General features: G+C 44.8%; 1 long non-coding RNA gene across 1 annotated transcript; it reads left to right on the top strand.

Moving 5' to 3' along the window:
* Positions 1-330: 330 nt before the first annotated feature.
* On the top strand, positions 331-1,702 carry LOC131479415 (uncharacterized). The gene is made up of 3 exons (XR_009244862.1): positions 331-358; positions 1,019-1,250; positions 1,595-1,702. It is a non-coding gene; the product is annotated as an uncharacterized LOC131479415 (long non-coding RNA).
* The last annotated feature ends 12,505 nt before the right edge of the window (positions 1,703-14,207 follow it).

Here is a 14,207-nt window from a genome sequence, read left to right as displayed (position 1 = left end):
CAGAGTTTTAACTATTGTTGTAAAAAGCACTTGAGCATGAAGAATAGGCACAACTATTTTTCTAGAAGCATCAAGAAATATCTTAAATGTTTTCTTAGCCAAATAAACTGCTATGAAAAACCCCTGCTCTGTACTAAGCTGTCCTGTGTTTTATTGTTTTAGAACAAGCTGCTGGTGGATTGTTTCATGCAATTGAAAGTCCTTCACAAAGCCCTTGCAGTCATGGTGCGGACACCCACCTTTGGGGAGAGTGGATGGCAGGAAGAAATTAATCATCTCCGAGTGGTTGCTTCTGAGTGGACAGTGAAAGCAAGCCTCTTGCAGGCCTGGGCTAATACTGTAGAAGATGTCAAGCTAGGTAATGTACTGTAGCACTTGATACTCTTTTTTTTAAAGATTTATTAATTTTATTGGAAAGGCAGATATACAGAGAGGAGGAGAGAGAGGGGGGAAGATCTTCCATCGGATGATTCACTCCCCAAGTGACCACAACAGCCGGTACTGCACCAGTTCAAAGCCAGGAGCCTGGAACTTCCTTCCGGGTCTCTCATGTGGGTGCAGGGTCCCAAGGCTTTGGGCTGTCCTTAACTGCTTTCCCAGGCCACAAGCAGGGAGCTGGATGGGAAGTGGAGCTGCCGGGATTAGAACCGGTCCCCATATGGGATCCTGGCGTGTTCAAGCCAAGGACTTTATCTACTAGGCCACGCCGCCGGGCCCACTTGAGAATTTATTTGCTGTTGCTGCCAACACATTCTTCCTCATTCTGGGAAATAAATCTCATTAAATATGTGTCATTGTATTGAGCTAAGCTTTATAGTCAAACATTTAATTCCAGCACTAGATTCATGTTGGTATTAATAACATTGTTTAACAGATGGAAAACTCAAAGCTCAGGTTAAGAAACCTAATGGTGCTAACTCAGATTATGTGCATTCTTGTAACTGGTTATTGGAAGTACAGACCCTGAACTCCTGCCTGCTATGCTTTAATGTAACTCTTCTTTCTTTCTTTTGTCCAGATCAATTGAAGAGTCTTGTGAATGTCCAGTGTTTAGAATTAAAAGCCAAAGGGCTTCCACTTGAATTTATGGAGAAAAAGCAATGTGAAACATCCTCCCCAGCCCAGCCAGGCATTGCCTGCTTACCTCGACTCACTGGGAGTGTTTAGTTGTGGCCTGCCATGGAGTACCTGGCTATGCTTTGGCAGTACAAAATGGTAGCAGATATCATGACACGGGCTTTTCTGAGAAGGTCAGTCATTATTTCAGTTACTTTCTGTGTGTGAACTTATTTTCTTGCTCAGTCAATGTGTGATCTTGTACGGTAAAGCACAGACTTGTCTGCGGACGGAATGGTGGCGGAAGCAGAGGAAGGGCAGTTGCTACTTTGAAAAGCTGAAGCTTTCTCAGAGTTCTTGGCCCGTGTCTCTTCTACCTCTGCAAGTCACTAAGTCTTTTTTTTTTTTTTTTTCCAAAATGGTTGCTTGCTTTAAAATGAATGTACTGCATCTGTGTGTTCTGTCTTCCCTTATGTAGTTTTCTAGATGTTCATTGATAATCCACTTCCTCTCCTCTTGGTATTTATTTTTCTAACAGGTCCAGCAAAACTTGGCAACCCCAGATGAATGAGATAACTCATCACATCACGTTTTGTCTTAAGTATACACCAAGCACTCCTCAGGAACTTCAAGACTTGTGGTCCTTGCTACATTATCAGAAGGTAAGTTTCATGAGGCAGGGACAATGCAAGCTTGGGGTAGGTGTTCCAAGACAAGGGCGTGCAGCCTTCTGGGTCATGTAGCTGAAGATAAAGTGAGGAACTAGAAAAGAACAGCAATAACCAAGTTCCTAAGCTGGTCAATGCTGATGGAACGTATCTCATTTTATGTGAATTTTCAATAAATGAAGCACATAGGGAGGATTAACACAGACTTAACAGTTAGTGTTTGAATTCTTACAAAATTAAGACATCCGTATCAGGAATTGAGGCTTTCTGCGGGCAACATAGAAGGAATATGCATCTCTCATGATCAGCCCTGATAAAATTCATCTTGGGAGTGGCAGACATTTTCATTTTAGTATGAAACTCTCAGAAATGTTCATTTTAAAATTACATGAGGTCTTTAGAGTCATTTAATTCTCTCTCTTCCTTGCTACTTCCATCAAGAATTTCATTACCAACCCACTTTTATTTCAACAAATTTGGGAATTATTTTAGTCACACATGTATCTATTTAAGCTTTCATTGTCATTTTATCCACTGCCACAGTATGAGTTTATTTATTGTCTCTCAATTCCAACTAACACTTTTGTTGCCATCTTTTGTGATACTGACACTGGATCCTGTACCAATTTCTCCATCACCAGCTGACATTTATAGTGCTGAACTGTGTCAGAAGACACAAGGGGGTCACTGCAGGATGGAGGGGCACCTCTTGGTTCTCCGTGTTCCCATTCTTGCCGTCTCAGTTCTCCAGTTGGGGACAGCCAGCAGTGTGTGTGCGTCTGACTACAGCTTGGCCAGGCTCTCTGATGGAAGCCAGCCTACCCACCGTTCTTCGCTCAGAATCCCCTGTTCTCTGACCCTTCCTGTTGCATTTCCTTCCATCTCATCCTTGGGATTTATTAATAGGAATTTTTTTTCTTTTTTTTTCCTTTAGAGCTTGGTTTCAGTGATGATCATGACTTTCCCTTGACTCAGTTTTGAATGCCTGTACTTGTGGTTATGAAACCTTTGAGTTGTTTTGTCTCAGTATTTTGAAGATTTCTCACTGTGGTTAGTTCTATTTTTTTAATTCTGCCTTGAATTATTTCATAGATCATTTATTTTTTCTCTTCTGTCTTTCCTATCTCTTTGTTTTATTGCTTTGCAATTTCATTCAGTTTTTGTCCAGATGTTAATTTCTTAGGTTCTCTGCTACGCACTCTATATCCTAGGATTGGTGATTTGAAGAAAAACCCATTCATCATCTCTTTTTGTACTTCTTCTTCTTATTTCTGCAGCTTCTCCTTCTGGGACTCTTCGTAGACATGTATTGAATGTTTAAATTGTGTTGCATATATCTTTACCCTTTTCAGCTCCCTCCTTTTCTGCTCTTTTCTTATAGTAATTGTTTCTGTTTTATTTGAAATATAGCTATGGAGCGATAGGTGTACAAACACAGATCTCTCATCCATTGGTTCTACATTCTCAAACATCTGCTATAATACAGTGTAGGGCCTGGTCCAAGTCAAGAGATTGGACCTCCATCTGTCTGTCTCACACAGGTGGCATGGATCCTGGCGCTCCAGCCATTGTTTGCTGCCTTCCAATACATGCCTTTGGAGGAAGGTGGGTATTAAGTATCCAGAACTCAAGCTAGCTATTCCAGAGTTTGACCTTTGCTTCTCTGATAGAGATTAAGCTACTATGCCAAACTTGTCCCGTCCCCTTTCAGCTGTCCTTCAATAGCTTCCTCATTTGTATCCTCTTGTTGTCCTTAAATTGCATATACTGTCAGAATTCTGAACTCTGAGATCTGTTTATTCCTATCATCTGCTATTTCTTTCAAATATTACAAAGTGATATCTTGAACTCGATGCTGTTTGTTGAATTTTTACTTCAATGGCTGTTTTTCATTCTCTTGGGCTTTTTCTTTTTTCCTCTTAATGTCTGCCTTTTGTTCTCTACTATGTTCTGCTTGGTTTAGAAATTTGAGTCTTATTTTATGCCATAAATTGTGTATAAAATTGTTGCTTCATATTAATTGCCTGTCTGTGCTTTGTAAATCTAAACTGTATTCAAATTTCACTTCCTTATCCTTTTCAACTGGCAGTGACAGTTGAAAAAGCAAGTCCAGTGGGAGAAGAAAATTTCCAGAATTGCCTCCACTCTACTTTGTGGAAAACTTCGCAGTTGGGGTTAAGACAGCATCACTTCCTTCATTACTGGAGCAAAAATTAGATACATGTATTGAGACAATTAGCATTGTTTTTATTCAGGAAGCCACTTTGTGAGCTATGTCTTTATTGCACAAGTGTTCATGGCAGTGAGAGTTCATGTTGCAGAATGGGCTGGGAATATAGTTATCTCCTACATAATGTTTTTTTTTTTTCATAATGTGTATTATGGACAGTCCCAATAAAATAGGCACAATTTTTTTTTAAAGCTTTGTTTTTATTAGAAAGACAGACATACAGAGGGATGAGAGACAGAGAAGATCTTGCGTCTGATGATTCACTCCCCAAGTAACTGCAGTGGCTGGTGCTGTGCCAGTATGAAGCCAGTAGCCCGGATCTTCTTCCCACGTCTCCACGTGGGTACAGGATCCCAAGGTCTTGGGCACATCCTTGACTGCCTTCCCAGGCCACAAACAGGGAGCTGGATGGGAAGGGTGGCAGCCGGGATTAGAACCTGTGCCCATATGGGATTCCGGCATGTTCAAGGCGAGGACTTTAGCCACTAGGCCACCACACTGGGCCCAGCACAATGTTTTAAAAACCTTATTAGTGATGCAGTGGAATTTGTTTGTGAATCTGATTTGGTAGTAATGCTGTGAAGAGTGAGAGCGATGGCATGGTAGACAAGTGTAGGATGGTAGGAGGAGTCCTTATTTATCAAGATGGTGACAGCACCTCCGGCTACACTCTGGGAACCCCACCTCAGCATGGGACAATGTCAGGGGTTTGTAAGGCTCCCTTTAACATGCCAGCAGCTAGGGATTTCCAACTAACTCAGGTATTGTCGATTACAAATCAATCAATTTGCATCTTAGGACAATTAGGTACGGAAGCAGATAGTTGCGGTTAGCCATGAGAGAAACCCAGTATGCCTTGGGTGCCATTAGCCCAACTGCACCCAACCACAGTGATAATAGCTCAGCAGCCCATTGGCAATCGCCAGCCATTAGAAAGAGAGGTTGAAACTTTAGGAAAACTGGAAACAATATGAGTGCAGTTGAATAAAATGCATTAGGTATTTCCAGTAGACTTTTTAATATTGATTTTAATTAAGGTAATTAAGGAGTAAATAGATGTGGTTTGTTTGGAATCTCTTGGAGGCATGAGATTTTCTAATCTTGGCATTTCTTTTTTTCTTTTGGCCTAGTCCAGATAGAGGACCCATGGAATCCTCGCCTTTCTGAAATTTCTAACAAAATTTTTTCACCTGTTTCCGATCCCAGTCTAATAACATTTTGTAGATACTAGCTGTGCAGAAACATCCTGATACTACTAATGATGAAGTTAAGACATCAAATGTATTCAAGAAACTGTATCCAAGTCTTACAAGCATGTTGCTGGGCCTGCTTGTGGTAGCCTAGTGGCTAAAGCCCTTGCCTTGCATGTTCTGGGATCTCATATGGGCACTGGTTCATATCCAGAGGCTCCCACTTGTCAGCCAGCTCCCCAGATGGCTGCAACAGCCAGAGCTTAGCCATTCTAAAGTAAGGAGTCGTGAGCTTCTTCCAGGTCTCACACTTTAGTGCAGAACACAAAGGATTTGGGCAATTCTGTCATGATTTTTTCATGCCACAGTGTGGGAGATTGAAACGAAATGAAGCAGCTGGGGCATAAACCAGCACCCATATGGGATCCTGGTGCTTGTAAAGTGAGGATTTAGCCACTGAGCCATTGTCTTGGGCCCACGTTTGCACTTAGAACACCAGCCAGCCCCCACTGAATAGGAGGGAAGTGTGAGGTAGAGGCTGCTGTCCTCATCTTCTACCCTTAACGTTAGTTGTTTTCATTCTTTTGATTTGGCACTACTGTAACGATTGTGTTTTTGGCAACAGTCCTATCTGCCCCACCTCCCCTTTTTCTGGCCCCAATTATCCCATTGCCTGTCCTCAACAGCCTGCCCAGAATTCCCTCTCTTGTCTCTCCACTCTCCACACTAATGAAAATGGACATAACAGCTTTGATTACATTGTGTTTGTGCAGATATGTGATGTGAAGGGGGCTTTGAAAAATCAATACAGTAAACAAGGGGACTGATTTCTTCCCCATTTTCTGATATACCAGAACTGTCTTAGGTTCCAACCTTCTAGTGCTATCCATGACCTTTGCCCACTCTGCCTATCAGTAGATAGGCATAACTGCATTTCACCCCCAAGAACAAGGACTATTATAAGACCCTATACATGCTATGCCCTATCTCCCATGATTAACCTTAAACCTATGCCACAGAACCATTGCCCTGGTGGGTGTGGCCTACTCACTGCCCAGAGGGGGTATGTGTCCATGTCATAAATGAACATTGTCATAGGTTGACATAGGGTATAAAAGCAGCAGTAGGCCCAGGCACATGCCAGTCACACCATTGGACAGCTAGAATATTCACAGCTGAAAATATCAGCTAAGCCCTATATTTTATTCGCTTTTCAACGCCAACCTTCTCCCCTACTCTAGAACTTCATGTCAGCCTTACTCTCCTAATCCTAAACCCCAGCCTGACCTCTGAAACCTCTACTCCAAGCTGGCCCTCCTGTTGCCATATCTGAGCCTTATCATCCTGCTGCTCTGCCCCGACCTCACCCTCCTCGTGGCCCTCCAACGCAGCCCCATCAATGTTATTTTCCTTCTGTCACTGCACACCCACCACAGACTGCTAATCCTACAGCTGTGACCCCCCCATCCTTCTAGTATCCTACTGCAGTCCCACTTTCCTGGTCTTCTCACCCCACCCTTGAGACTCCTTCTGGTCCTGTATTTAAGTCTTTCCCTCGTCCTGCTCCTCCATTAGCTCAATCTCTACCTGCCTCTCCAACCCAGCCTGACCTGGCAGCTGCTCCTCCATTCCAGCCTCACTCACCTGTTCACTCCCACAAGCCTCACCAAAATAGTCCCTCACTCAGTCTACATCCACTTTCACATCTTAAGCACAAACCTTGCCCATCTCCTGTTTCCTGAAGAAAATCCTCCTCTTCCTGCTTGTCATAACCACCAGTCTCACCCCCCTTCTAGTCCCAAACACGAACCCCCTCATTCTCCTCATCCTGCACATAAACCCCATCTTCCTCCTCACCCTAAACACAAGCCCCACCCTCCTCCTAACCCTCCACTCCCACTTCACTTTCCTTGTAGCCATAAATACCAAGAGCCCCCTCCTAGCTTTTCTTGCAAAACAGCCTTACTTCATTACCAACTCTAGCTATCGACCTGCACTTTTCTTCTGTTCTGCACAAGCTTAATGCTCCTGTTCCTTCTTCACAGCATTATATTCCTGGCCATCTACTTGAGCCCGACCCACCCCTTCCTAGTGTTCCACTCAGACTTCAACATCCCTCTGGTGCTCCACTCATGAGCCAGTGCTGATGTTACAGTGGAGATTCTATTCTCCTGAATTCAGAGGTTGAGTCTCTGAATCAACCCCCTCCACACTTGCTATCATGGTCATTTAAAAAATCATTCAGGGTTGTACAATAGAATAGGATTTGATGAACAGATATTCCAAAACTTGAGAAACTCATCCAAGCTCACCAGACAACTACAGTTCGGGTGTTTGTTGTCTTTTGGCAGGAGCATCATACTTTGTAATGTGTAGTGCTTGATTGCTATTGAGGTCCTTAATTTTGGATGCTTTATCACCAGGTGATGTAAACACATTGATCCCATAATCATTCCTGTAGACATAGAGCCAGTGTACATCTGTTGGATCTTTGGTCTGGTAATGTCCATTCTGGAACTGTCTAAAACTTATGAGTAGTGACTATCATTATCCCATGATCCATCAATTTAGAAAATTCCCAGGAAATAGGAATGTTAGTGGCCCAAAAGATAGAAAACCAGTGCTGCCATCATAAGGTGCTACCTCAACACTCTTTATTAGGTTTTGGTTATCTGTAGTTGTGCTACCAAATGTGATGTTCCTGCCAATTCCCAAGCCTAAGGTTGTTCCTGCCACTCATGTTGGAACTGAGAGCCCTGTAAGGAAGCACCAGAAGCTGGGAGCCTGCACATCTGCTGTGCTGGAGAGTGAGATGGTGTGGACCTAACCTTGAAAACTCAAGGTCTCTACCATCAAAATGCTACACATGTTCCACTGAAACACTTCCTGTGTCCCTTTTCTTTATCTAGATACATGCCAAGGACTTTCTGTCTTCAAGAATGGGGCAAAGGCAAACCTCCGTTAGGTTCTCGTACCTATTCTGTGAGGTGGGCCTATCTTCTGTCTTTATCAGAGAAATCAAGCGGTAAGACAGTTTATAAGACTCACACTGAAAGAAATAAGATAATCCTTCTGAATTATATTCTTATTAAAACTTATATGCATTTTGCCATAATATAAATAAACAAATGAACTATAAAATTATCAAGTTGCCTGGGTTGGCAAATGGTGATACATTCACATCGGTGAAATGGGACACATTGTACTTGAAACAGAAAGGGCTGTGATTGTGTGCATCTGCTTTAATTCAAGGAAAAGATTCTGACTCCCTCTGACCACTTCTTACAGGCACATTTCTCCAGGTGAGATGCATTCACTACTCTTGGGCCTACCAGATGGCAACAGAGATCTTGACTTTAGATGCATCCAGATAAGCTTGGGGAGGTGAGTTAGTGTTTGGATGGGGCAGGATAAGAAACAGAATCCTGAATATTGACTGCGGGGTTCAAATGGCACAACATGAAATATGGCTTGGGGTTTGAGAGTAGAGAACGGTTTTTGAAAGGTGCTGTGTGAGCTTATCTAAACATTTCATAGCTACTCAGACAAAAAAAGAAGTAAGAACTTTCTAGGCCATGGAGTAGTAAGTACTGAGAAGGAAAGAAATTGCAGAAATGTGCACACAACCAGCTTGTTGAATTTGTTTAGTGCTTTGTGTTCTGGTGTAAACATCCTGAGACACATGTGATTTGAATGAATCAGTGCAGTTTCTAGGGGGATGAGATAACATTTTTCACTGGAAGTAAGACATACTTGGGTGCCTGATTTCCTTAGCAGCTTTTCTGGGATCCAGCCCTGGCTCTGCTCCCCATGCCAGTGTCGGCTGATGGGCATTCTTGGAAGCAAAAGATGATGGCTCAAGGATTTGTGTCCCTGCCATCATCAGAGAGCTGTGTTGAGTTGGTGGCCTAATTGTGGCCCAACTTCTGCTTCTATGCTATTTGGATAAGCAGTGAGTGAGACTCATTCATTCTGGTACTTTTCCTCTCTCTCTAATTTTCTCTGTCTCTGTCCACTCCTCCTCCCCCTGTTCTGCCTTAAATACAGGCAAATAAGATGCTTAAGATACTTGTAAATTATATTGTGGGGAAGAATGCAGGCTTTTGAGTCAGGGTCTTACAAAAACCAGGACTGGTCAGACTTCTGTACAAGACCTAGTTTGCTCCTTTTCAAATAAACTCTATTACTTAAGACATTATAGGGTTCAGTGTGACAGAAACAGGAAACAAAATGCTGATTGCCAGGATCTTACAAGGAAGGGGGAATGAAAAATAGGCTAATACTTAGTGAGAAGTTCTGGAGACTGCATACATTAAGAGTATATTTGACCATGCAACCATCCTCAAAATGACTTAAGATGTGGAATTTTAACTTGTGCTTTATCCCAAATAAGAATTTTAAAAATGACTCACTAATGTGTGACATCATCATGTTATTTAGATTAGGGAAAGTGTCGCTGTCCCGCAGTGATGGACTTGGTGCACAGAGCCTGTCATAACACACATGGACTCTGACTGATGCTCAATAGTCACCATTTATTAGGGGCATCAGACTTTATAGACTGAGGGTCATGTAAGGGGGGAGGTATTGAGCTCATGTATGAAATATATGGAGTACTCTCTGTAATGGAGTAAGAAAAAGAATAATGATTCTATGCTTTCAACAAAGTGGGAGTAGCTGTTGACTTCTTCCTTTTAAAAAATTTTATTTATTTATTTATTTATTTATTCATTATACATTCAGATATACAGAGAGGAGGGACAGAGAGGAAGATCTTCTGTCCTTAGATTTACTCCCCAAGCAGCTACAATGGCTGGGGCTGCGCTGATCCAAAGCCAGGAGCTGGAGCCTCTTTAAGGTCTCTGATCTGGGTGCAGAGTCATCCTTGACTGCTTTCCCAGGCCACAAGCAGTGAGCTCAATGGGAAGTGGGGTTGCCAGGACATGAACTGGTGCCCATATGGGATCCCAGCATGTGCAATGGTGAAGATTTTAGCCACAAGGTTGCCACACTGGGCCCCTTACTCCTTTTAAAATGCATTTTTTTAACAGATAAGTTGCCCAGACCTAGCAACTTGGCCGTTGTATCCTGAGTCTGCCATGTACAAGATGCCTTTGCTGGCTGCATCCAAATGGATCGAGTCTCCATGATGAAAAGAACATGGACAGGTGAGTCCAGTACTACAGTGACACCAGTCACAAAATAAGGTCATAATAGGTGATATACCACTAGGGTTACAGAGGACAGAATGCATGTTTATTTATTAACTTACAATGACTTGGAAAAGAGATTGAAAAGGAGGTAAATAAAGATAGAGACAGTAAAAAAGAGAGCTCAGCCAGCTGCTGGTTTACTCCCTCAAAGTGCAATAGCTAGGACTAGGTCAGGCTGGGCCAGAGCTTGGAACTCCATGTGAGTGTCCAAAGTGAATTACAGTGGTTTACATCAGAAGGTGAGCCAGAAGTGACTTGGTTGCACATGAACATGTGGACCATTGGGTGGATATTCTCAGGAAGAAAAGAACAACATCATACCAACGAATAGAAACAAAGAAAGGGATTATCAAGTAGTTGTTCCAGACAAATAGTGTGTTCAACAGTGCTTCTCCCACATGGAAAAGACATGTGGAAACTCACAGCTGCAGCATGACTCAGTGAGGAAAAGAGTTAGCGCAGTACATAATGAGGCAGAACTGCAGGCTGAGGACACTGTTTAAAGGCCTCCTGCAACTTGGTGTGGTTCCTATGCCAAGCAGTCCTAGTAATCTTTCCTTTAGCAACATCTGTATGAAACCCTGTACGTGGATCAGCAAAGTTCACACAAATACAAAAATGGAATGTTGAGACATTGGGTGAAAATCACCAAAGTGAGAAAGACCTGGAAGATTCTGGAAGATACAGGTGTCACTGATGACACAGAAATCCTTTAGGTGGTGGGAGGACAGGTATTCTGTGCTTGTATCCGTGTGCCAGGCTAAAGAATACAAAGTTAGGACTGAGACCTGATAGCAAGGCAGGCAGTTATGTGAAGAACAGTATGAGTGCTATTGTGTCTGCAACAAGTTTCAGAAGGTTTCATGTGGGCTCATGTAGAAGACATTGGGAAGAAATCCTCAAAAACATGCTAATAGGATCCAGGCCCATGGAGCAGTGCCAAAACCACAGAATTTGTGAGTTTTTACATATAAGGAAGGTGTTCAGTTGCATTCCTCCTGATGTAAGGACATGCTGAAATAACACTTGTTCTGCAAAAGGGAGAATGAAAGAGTAAAGTGCATACATAGTGAGGAAGGAAACACGTTGAGTCAACATTAAAGGGTTTAATAAAGTCAGAAGTGGGTCTGGCACAATAGCCTAATGGCTAAAGCCCTTGCCTTGCACATGCCAGGATTCCTATGGGTGCTTGTTCATATCCCGGCAGCCCCACTTCCCATCCAGCTCCCTGTTCGTGGCCTGGGAAAGCAGTCGAGGATGGCCCAAAACCTTGGGATCTTGCACCCATGAGGGAGACCCAGAAAGAAGCTCCTGGCTCCTGGTTTTGGATCGGCTCAGCTCTGGACATTTTGGCCACTTGGGGAATGAATCATTGGATAGGAGATCTTCCTCTCTGTATCTTCTCCTCTCTGTATATCTGACTATCCAATAAAAATAATTAGATCTTTTTTTTTTTTTTAAAGAAGCATGTACTAAACCCTCAACGAGCTTCCAGATATATCTACCCCAAGCCAGAGGAATTGCTAGGGGCCCCAAATAGGGCCCCAAACTCCCATGGTCAGGCTAGTGCAGACCTGCTTGGACACCCCAAGAGGCCCTAAAGGTGCCTCTCCCTAGGCTCTGCCAAGGAGAGCCCTTGCTAGGGACCATAAATGAAGGCCCTGAACTCCCTCAGCTGTCCTAGGGGAAGGCCTGTTTTAGCACCCACACAGGGCCCTATGCAGACCTCACACCAGGCTGTGCCAAGAGGAGCAGTCAGTATGGGCCCCAAAAAGGGCCCCAAACTCCTTCAGCTTGGTAGAGGCAAGTCTACCAAGTACCCCCAAATTGGCCTAAAGATATGTTTCCGCAGGCATGGCCAAGTGGAGGAATTAGCAAATTCAAAAAAGGGCCCCAAACTACCCCTCTGTGCTAGCAATAGGCCTGCTTCAGTACCCAGAGGAGCCCTAGGCAGGCCTCACACCAGGTCAAGTCAACAGGAGGAATTGCTAGGAGTATCTGCAAGAGGGTCCCAGAATCCGTTGGCCAGCATGGGATTGGCATATCTGGGCACCACCAGAAAAGACACTATGTGGGCTCCATAGCAGGCCAGTCTGAGCAGAGGAATAGCTGGGGGCAAAAATAGAGGTCCTCAAATGCTCATGGCCAGGCTGGGGCAGGCCTGCCTGGGCACCCAAAGTGGGGCCCACATGGTACTCACCCCAGGCCAGATGGGAGGAATTGCTAGGAGCCCCAAAAGAGAGCCCCAAACTGTCCTTACTCTGCTAGGGGCAGGCCCACTTGTACATGTAGGGGCCCTAAATATGCCTCACCCTAGGACAGGTTGAGTGGAGGAATTTCTAGATGTATTACAAAAGGACTCCAGACTCTCCCAGCTGTTCTAGGGGCAGGGCTGTCTCTGCACCCCAAAAGGGGCCTTAAAATGGGTCTTACCCCAGGCCTTGCCAAGGGCAGATATTGCTAAGAGCCCTGTAAATATGCCCCAAACTCTCCTGGCTGTACTAGGGGTAGCCCTGCCTAGGCACCCCAAATGAGCCTTAAGCTGGGATTACCTGGCATGGCTGAGGTGAGGAACTGCTAGGCGGCTCTGCAAGTAGGCCTCAAACTCCCTTGGCCTGCCTGGGACAGGTCTGCCTGGGCACTCCAAAAATGTGGTGTAAAGGAGCCTCTCTTCAGGCCAGCCCAAGAGCAGGATTGCTTGGGGTTCCAAACAGGGCACCAAGCTCTCCTGGCCTACCTGGGTACCCACAAAGGGTCCCTAAAGAAGCATTTCCGCAGGTCTTGCTGAGAGGATTTGCCAGGAATTCAAAAATGGACTCCAAACTCCTGTAGCTGTCCTGCTGGCCCTAACTTATTCTAGCTGGTCTGCTTGAACCCCCACACCAGATCCCTAGGTGGGCCTCATCCAGGCTTGTGCTGGGGGAGCAATTTGCAGTGACACCAAAAGAGGGATCCTTACTCCCTCGGTCAGCATGGGACAGTCCTGCCTGGGCATCCAAAAAGGTGGAACTCTCTCCAGGACAAGCCGAGGGAAGGAATTGCTATAGGGACCTTATGTTAGGGCCTGAACTCTCAGGGCTGGATTGATGGTAGGGTTTGCTCTGCTTCCTAGGAGGAGCCCTAAGCTGAATAACTCCCTAGTCTGGACCAAGTGGAGGCATTGCTAGGGACACCAAGAAAGGACCCTACACTCCAATAATCCAGATGGGACTGGCCTAACTGGGCATCCACACAGGAGCCCTAAAAGTGATCACCCATAGTCCAGGTCCAAGGGAAGAAGTGCTAGGGGCAATACAAAGGGGTTCAGACTAAGAGTTGTACTGGGGCAGGCCCTCCTTTGTACCCGTGCAAGCTCACTAAGGTGGGCATTTCCACGCTGGACAAACTAGAGGAACTTCTAGGAACCCCATGTCTGGGCTGCAATTCCCACAGCTGATCTTACAGCACTCACCAATGTGCCCCAAATTTGACTACTCCCCAGGTCTAACCCTTACCCCATTCATGGGCCCCAAGGTAGACCCATTCCCTAGGCTGGGCCTGGTGGATGTATGATTAGAGAGCCCACACGAAGGCCCTAAAATCCCTATTCCACACTGTTGCAAGCAGGGCTGTGTCCTGCTGGATTTGTCCCCACATAGGGGCCAGCCCAAACCCTTGTTTTTAACCTGAGGACAGGCCAGCCTGTTGTTCCACACACCAACCCTAAGGCTGGCAGCTCTTGTGACTGGACTGATGGCAGGCAGTACTGGTGGCAAGCAGGCCTGGGGTCTACACTTGAGCCCTTGTGCCGGCCACTTCGGAGAGTAGACAGTGGGCAGACAGGGCTGTGGACATGGAGGCTAGGCCCCTA

Source organism: Ochotona princeps, unplaced genomic scaffold, assembly GCF_030435755.1.
Source record: "Ochotona princeps isolate mOchPri1 unplaced genomic scaffold, mOchPri1.hap1 HAP1_SCAFFOLD_5927, whole genome shotgun sequence".
Taxonomy (NCBI): Eukaryota; Metazoa; Chordata; class Mammalia; order Lagomorpha; family Ochotonidae; genus Ochotona; species Ochotona princeps.
The sequence above is the reverse complement of the archived record's forward strand: the minus strand, read 5'-3'. Positions and strand labels throughout refer to the sequence as shown.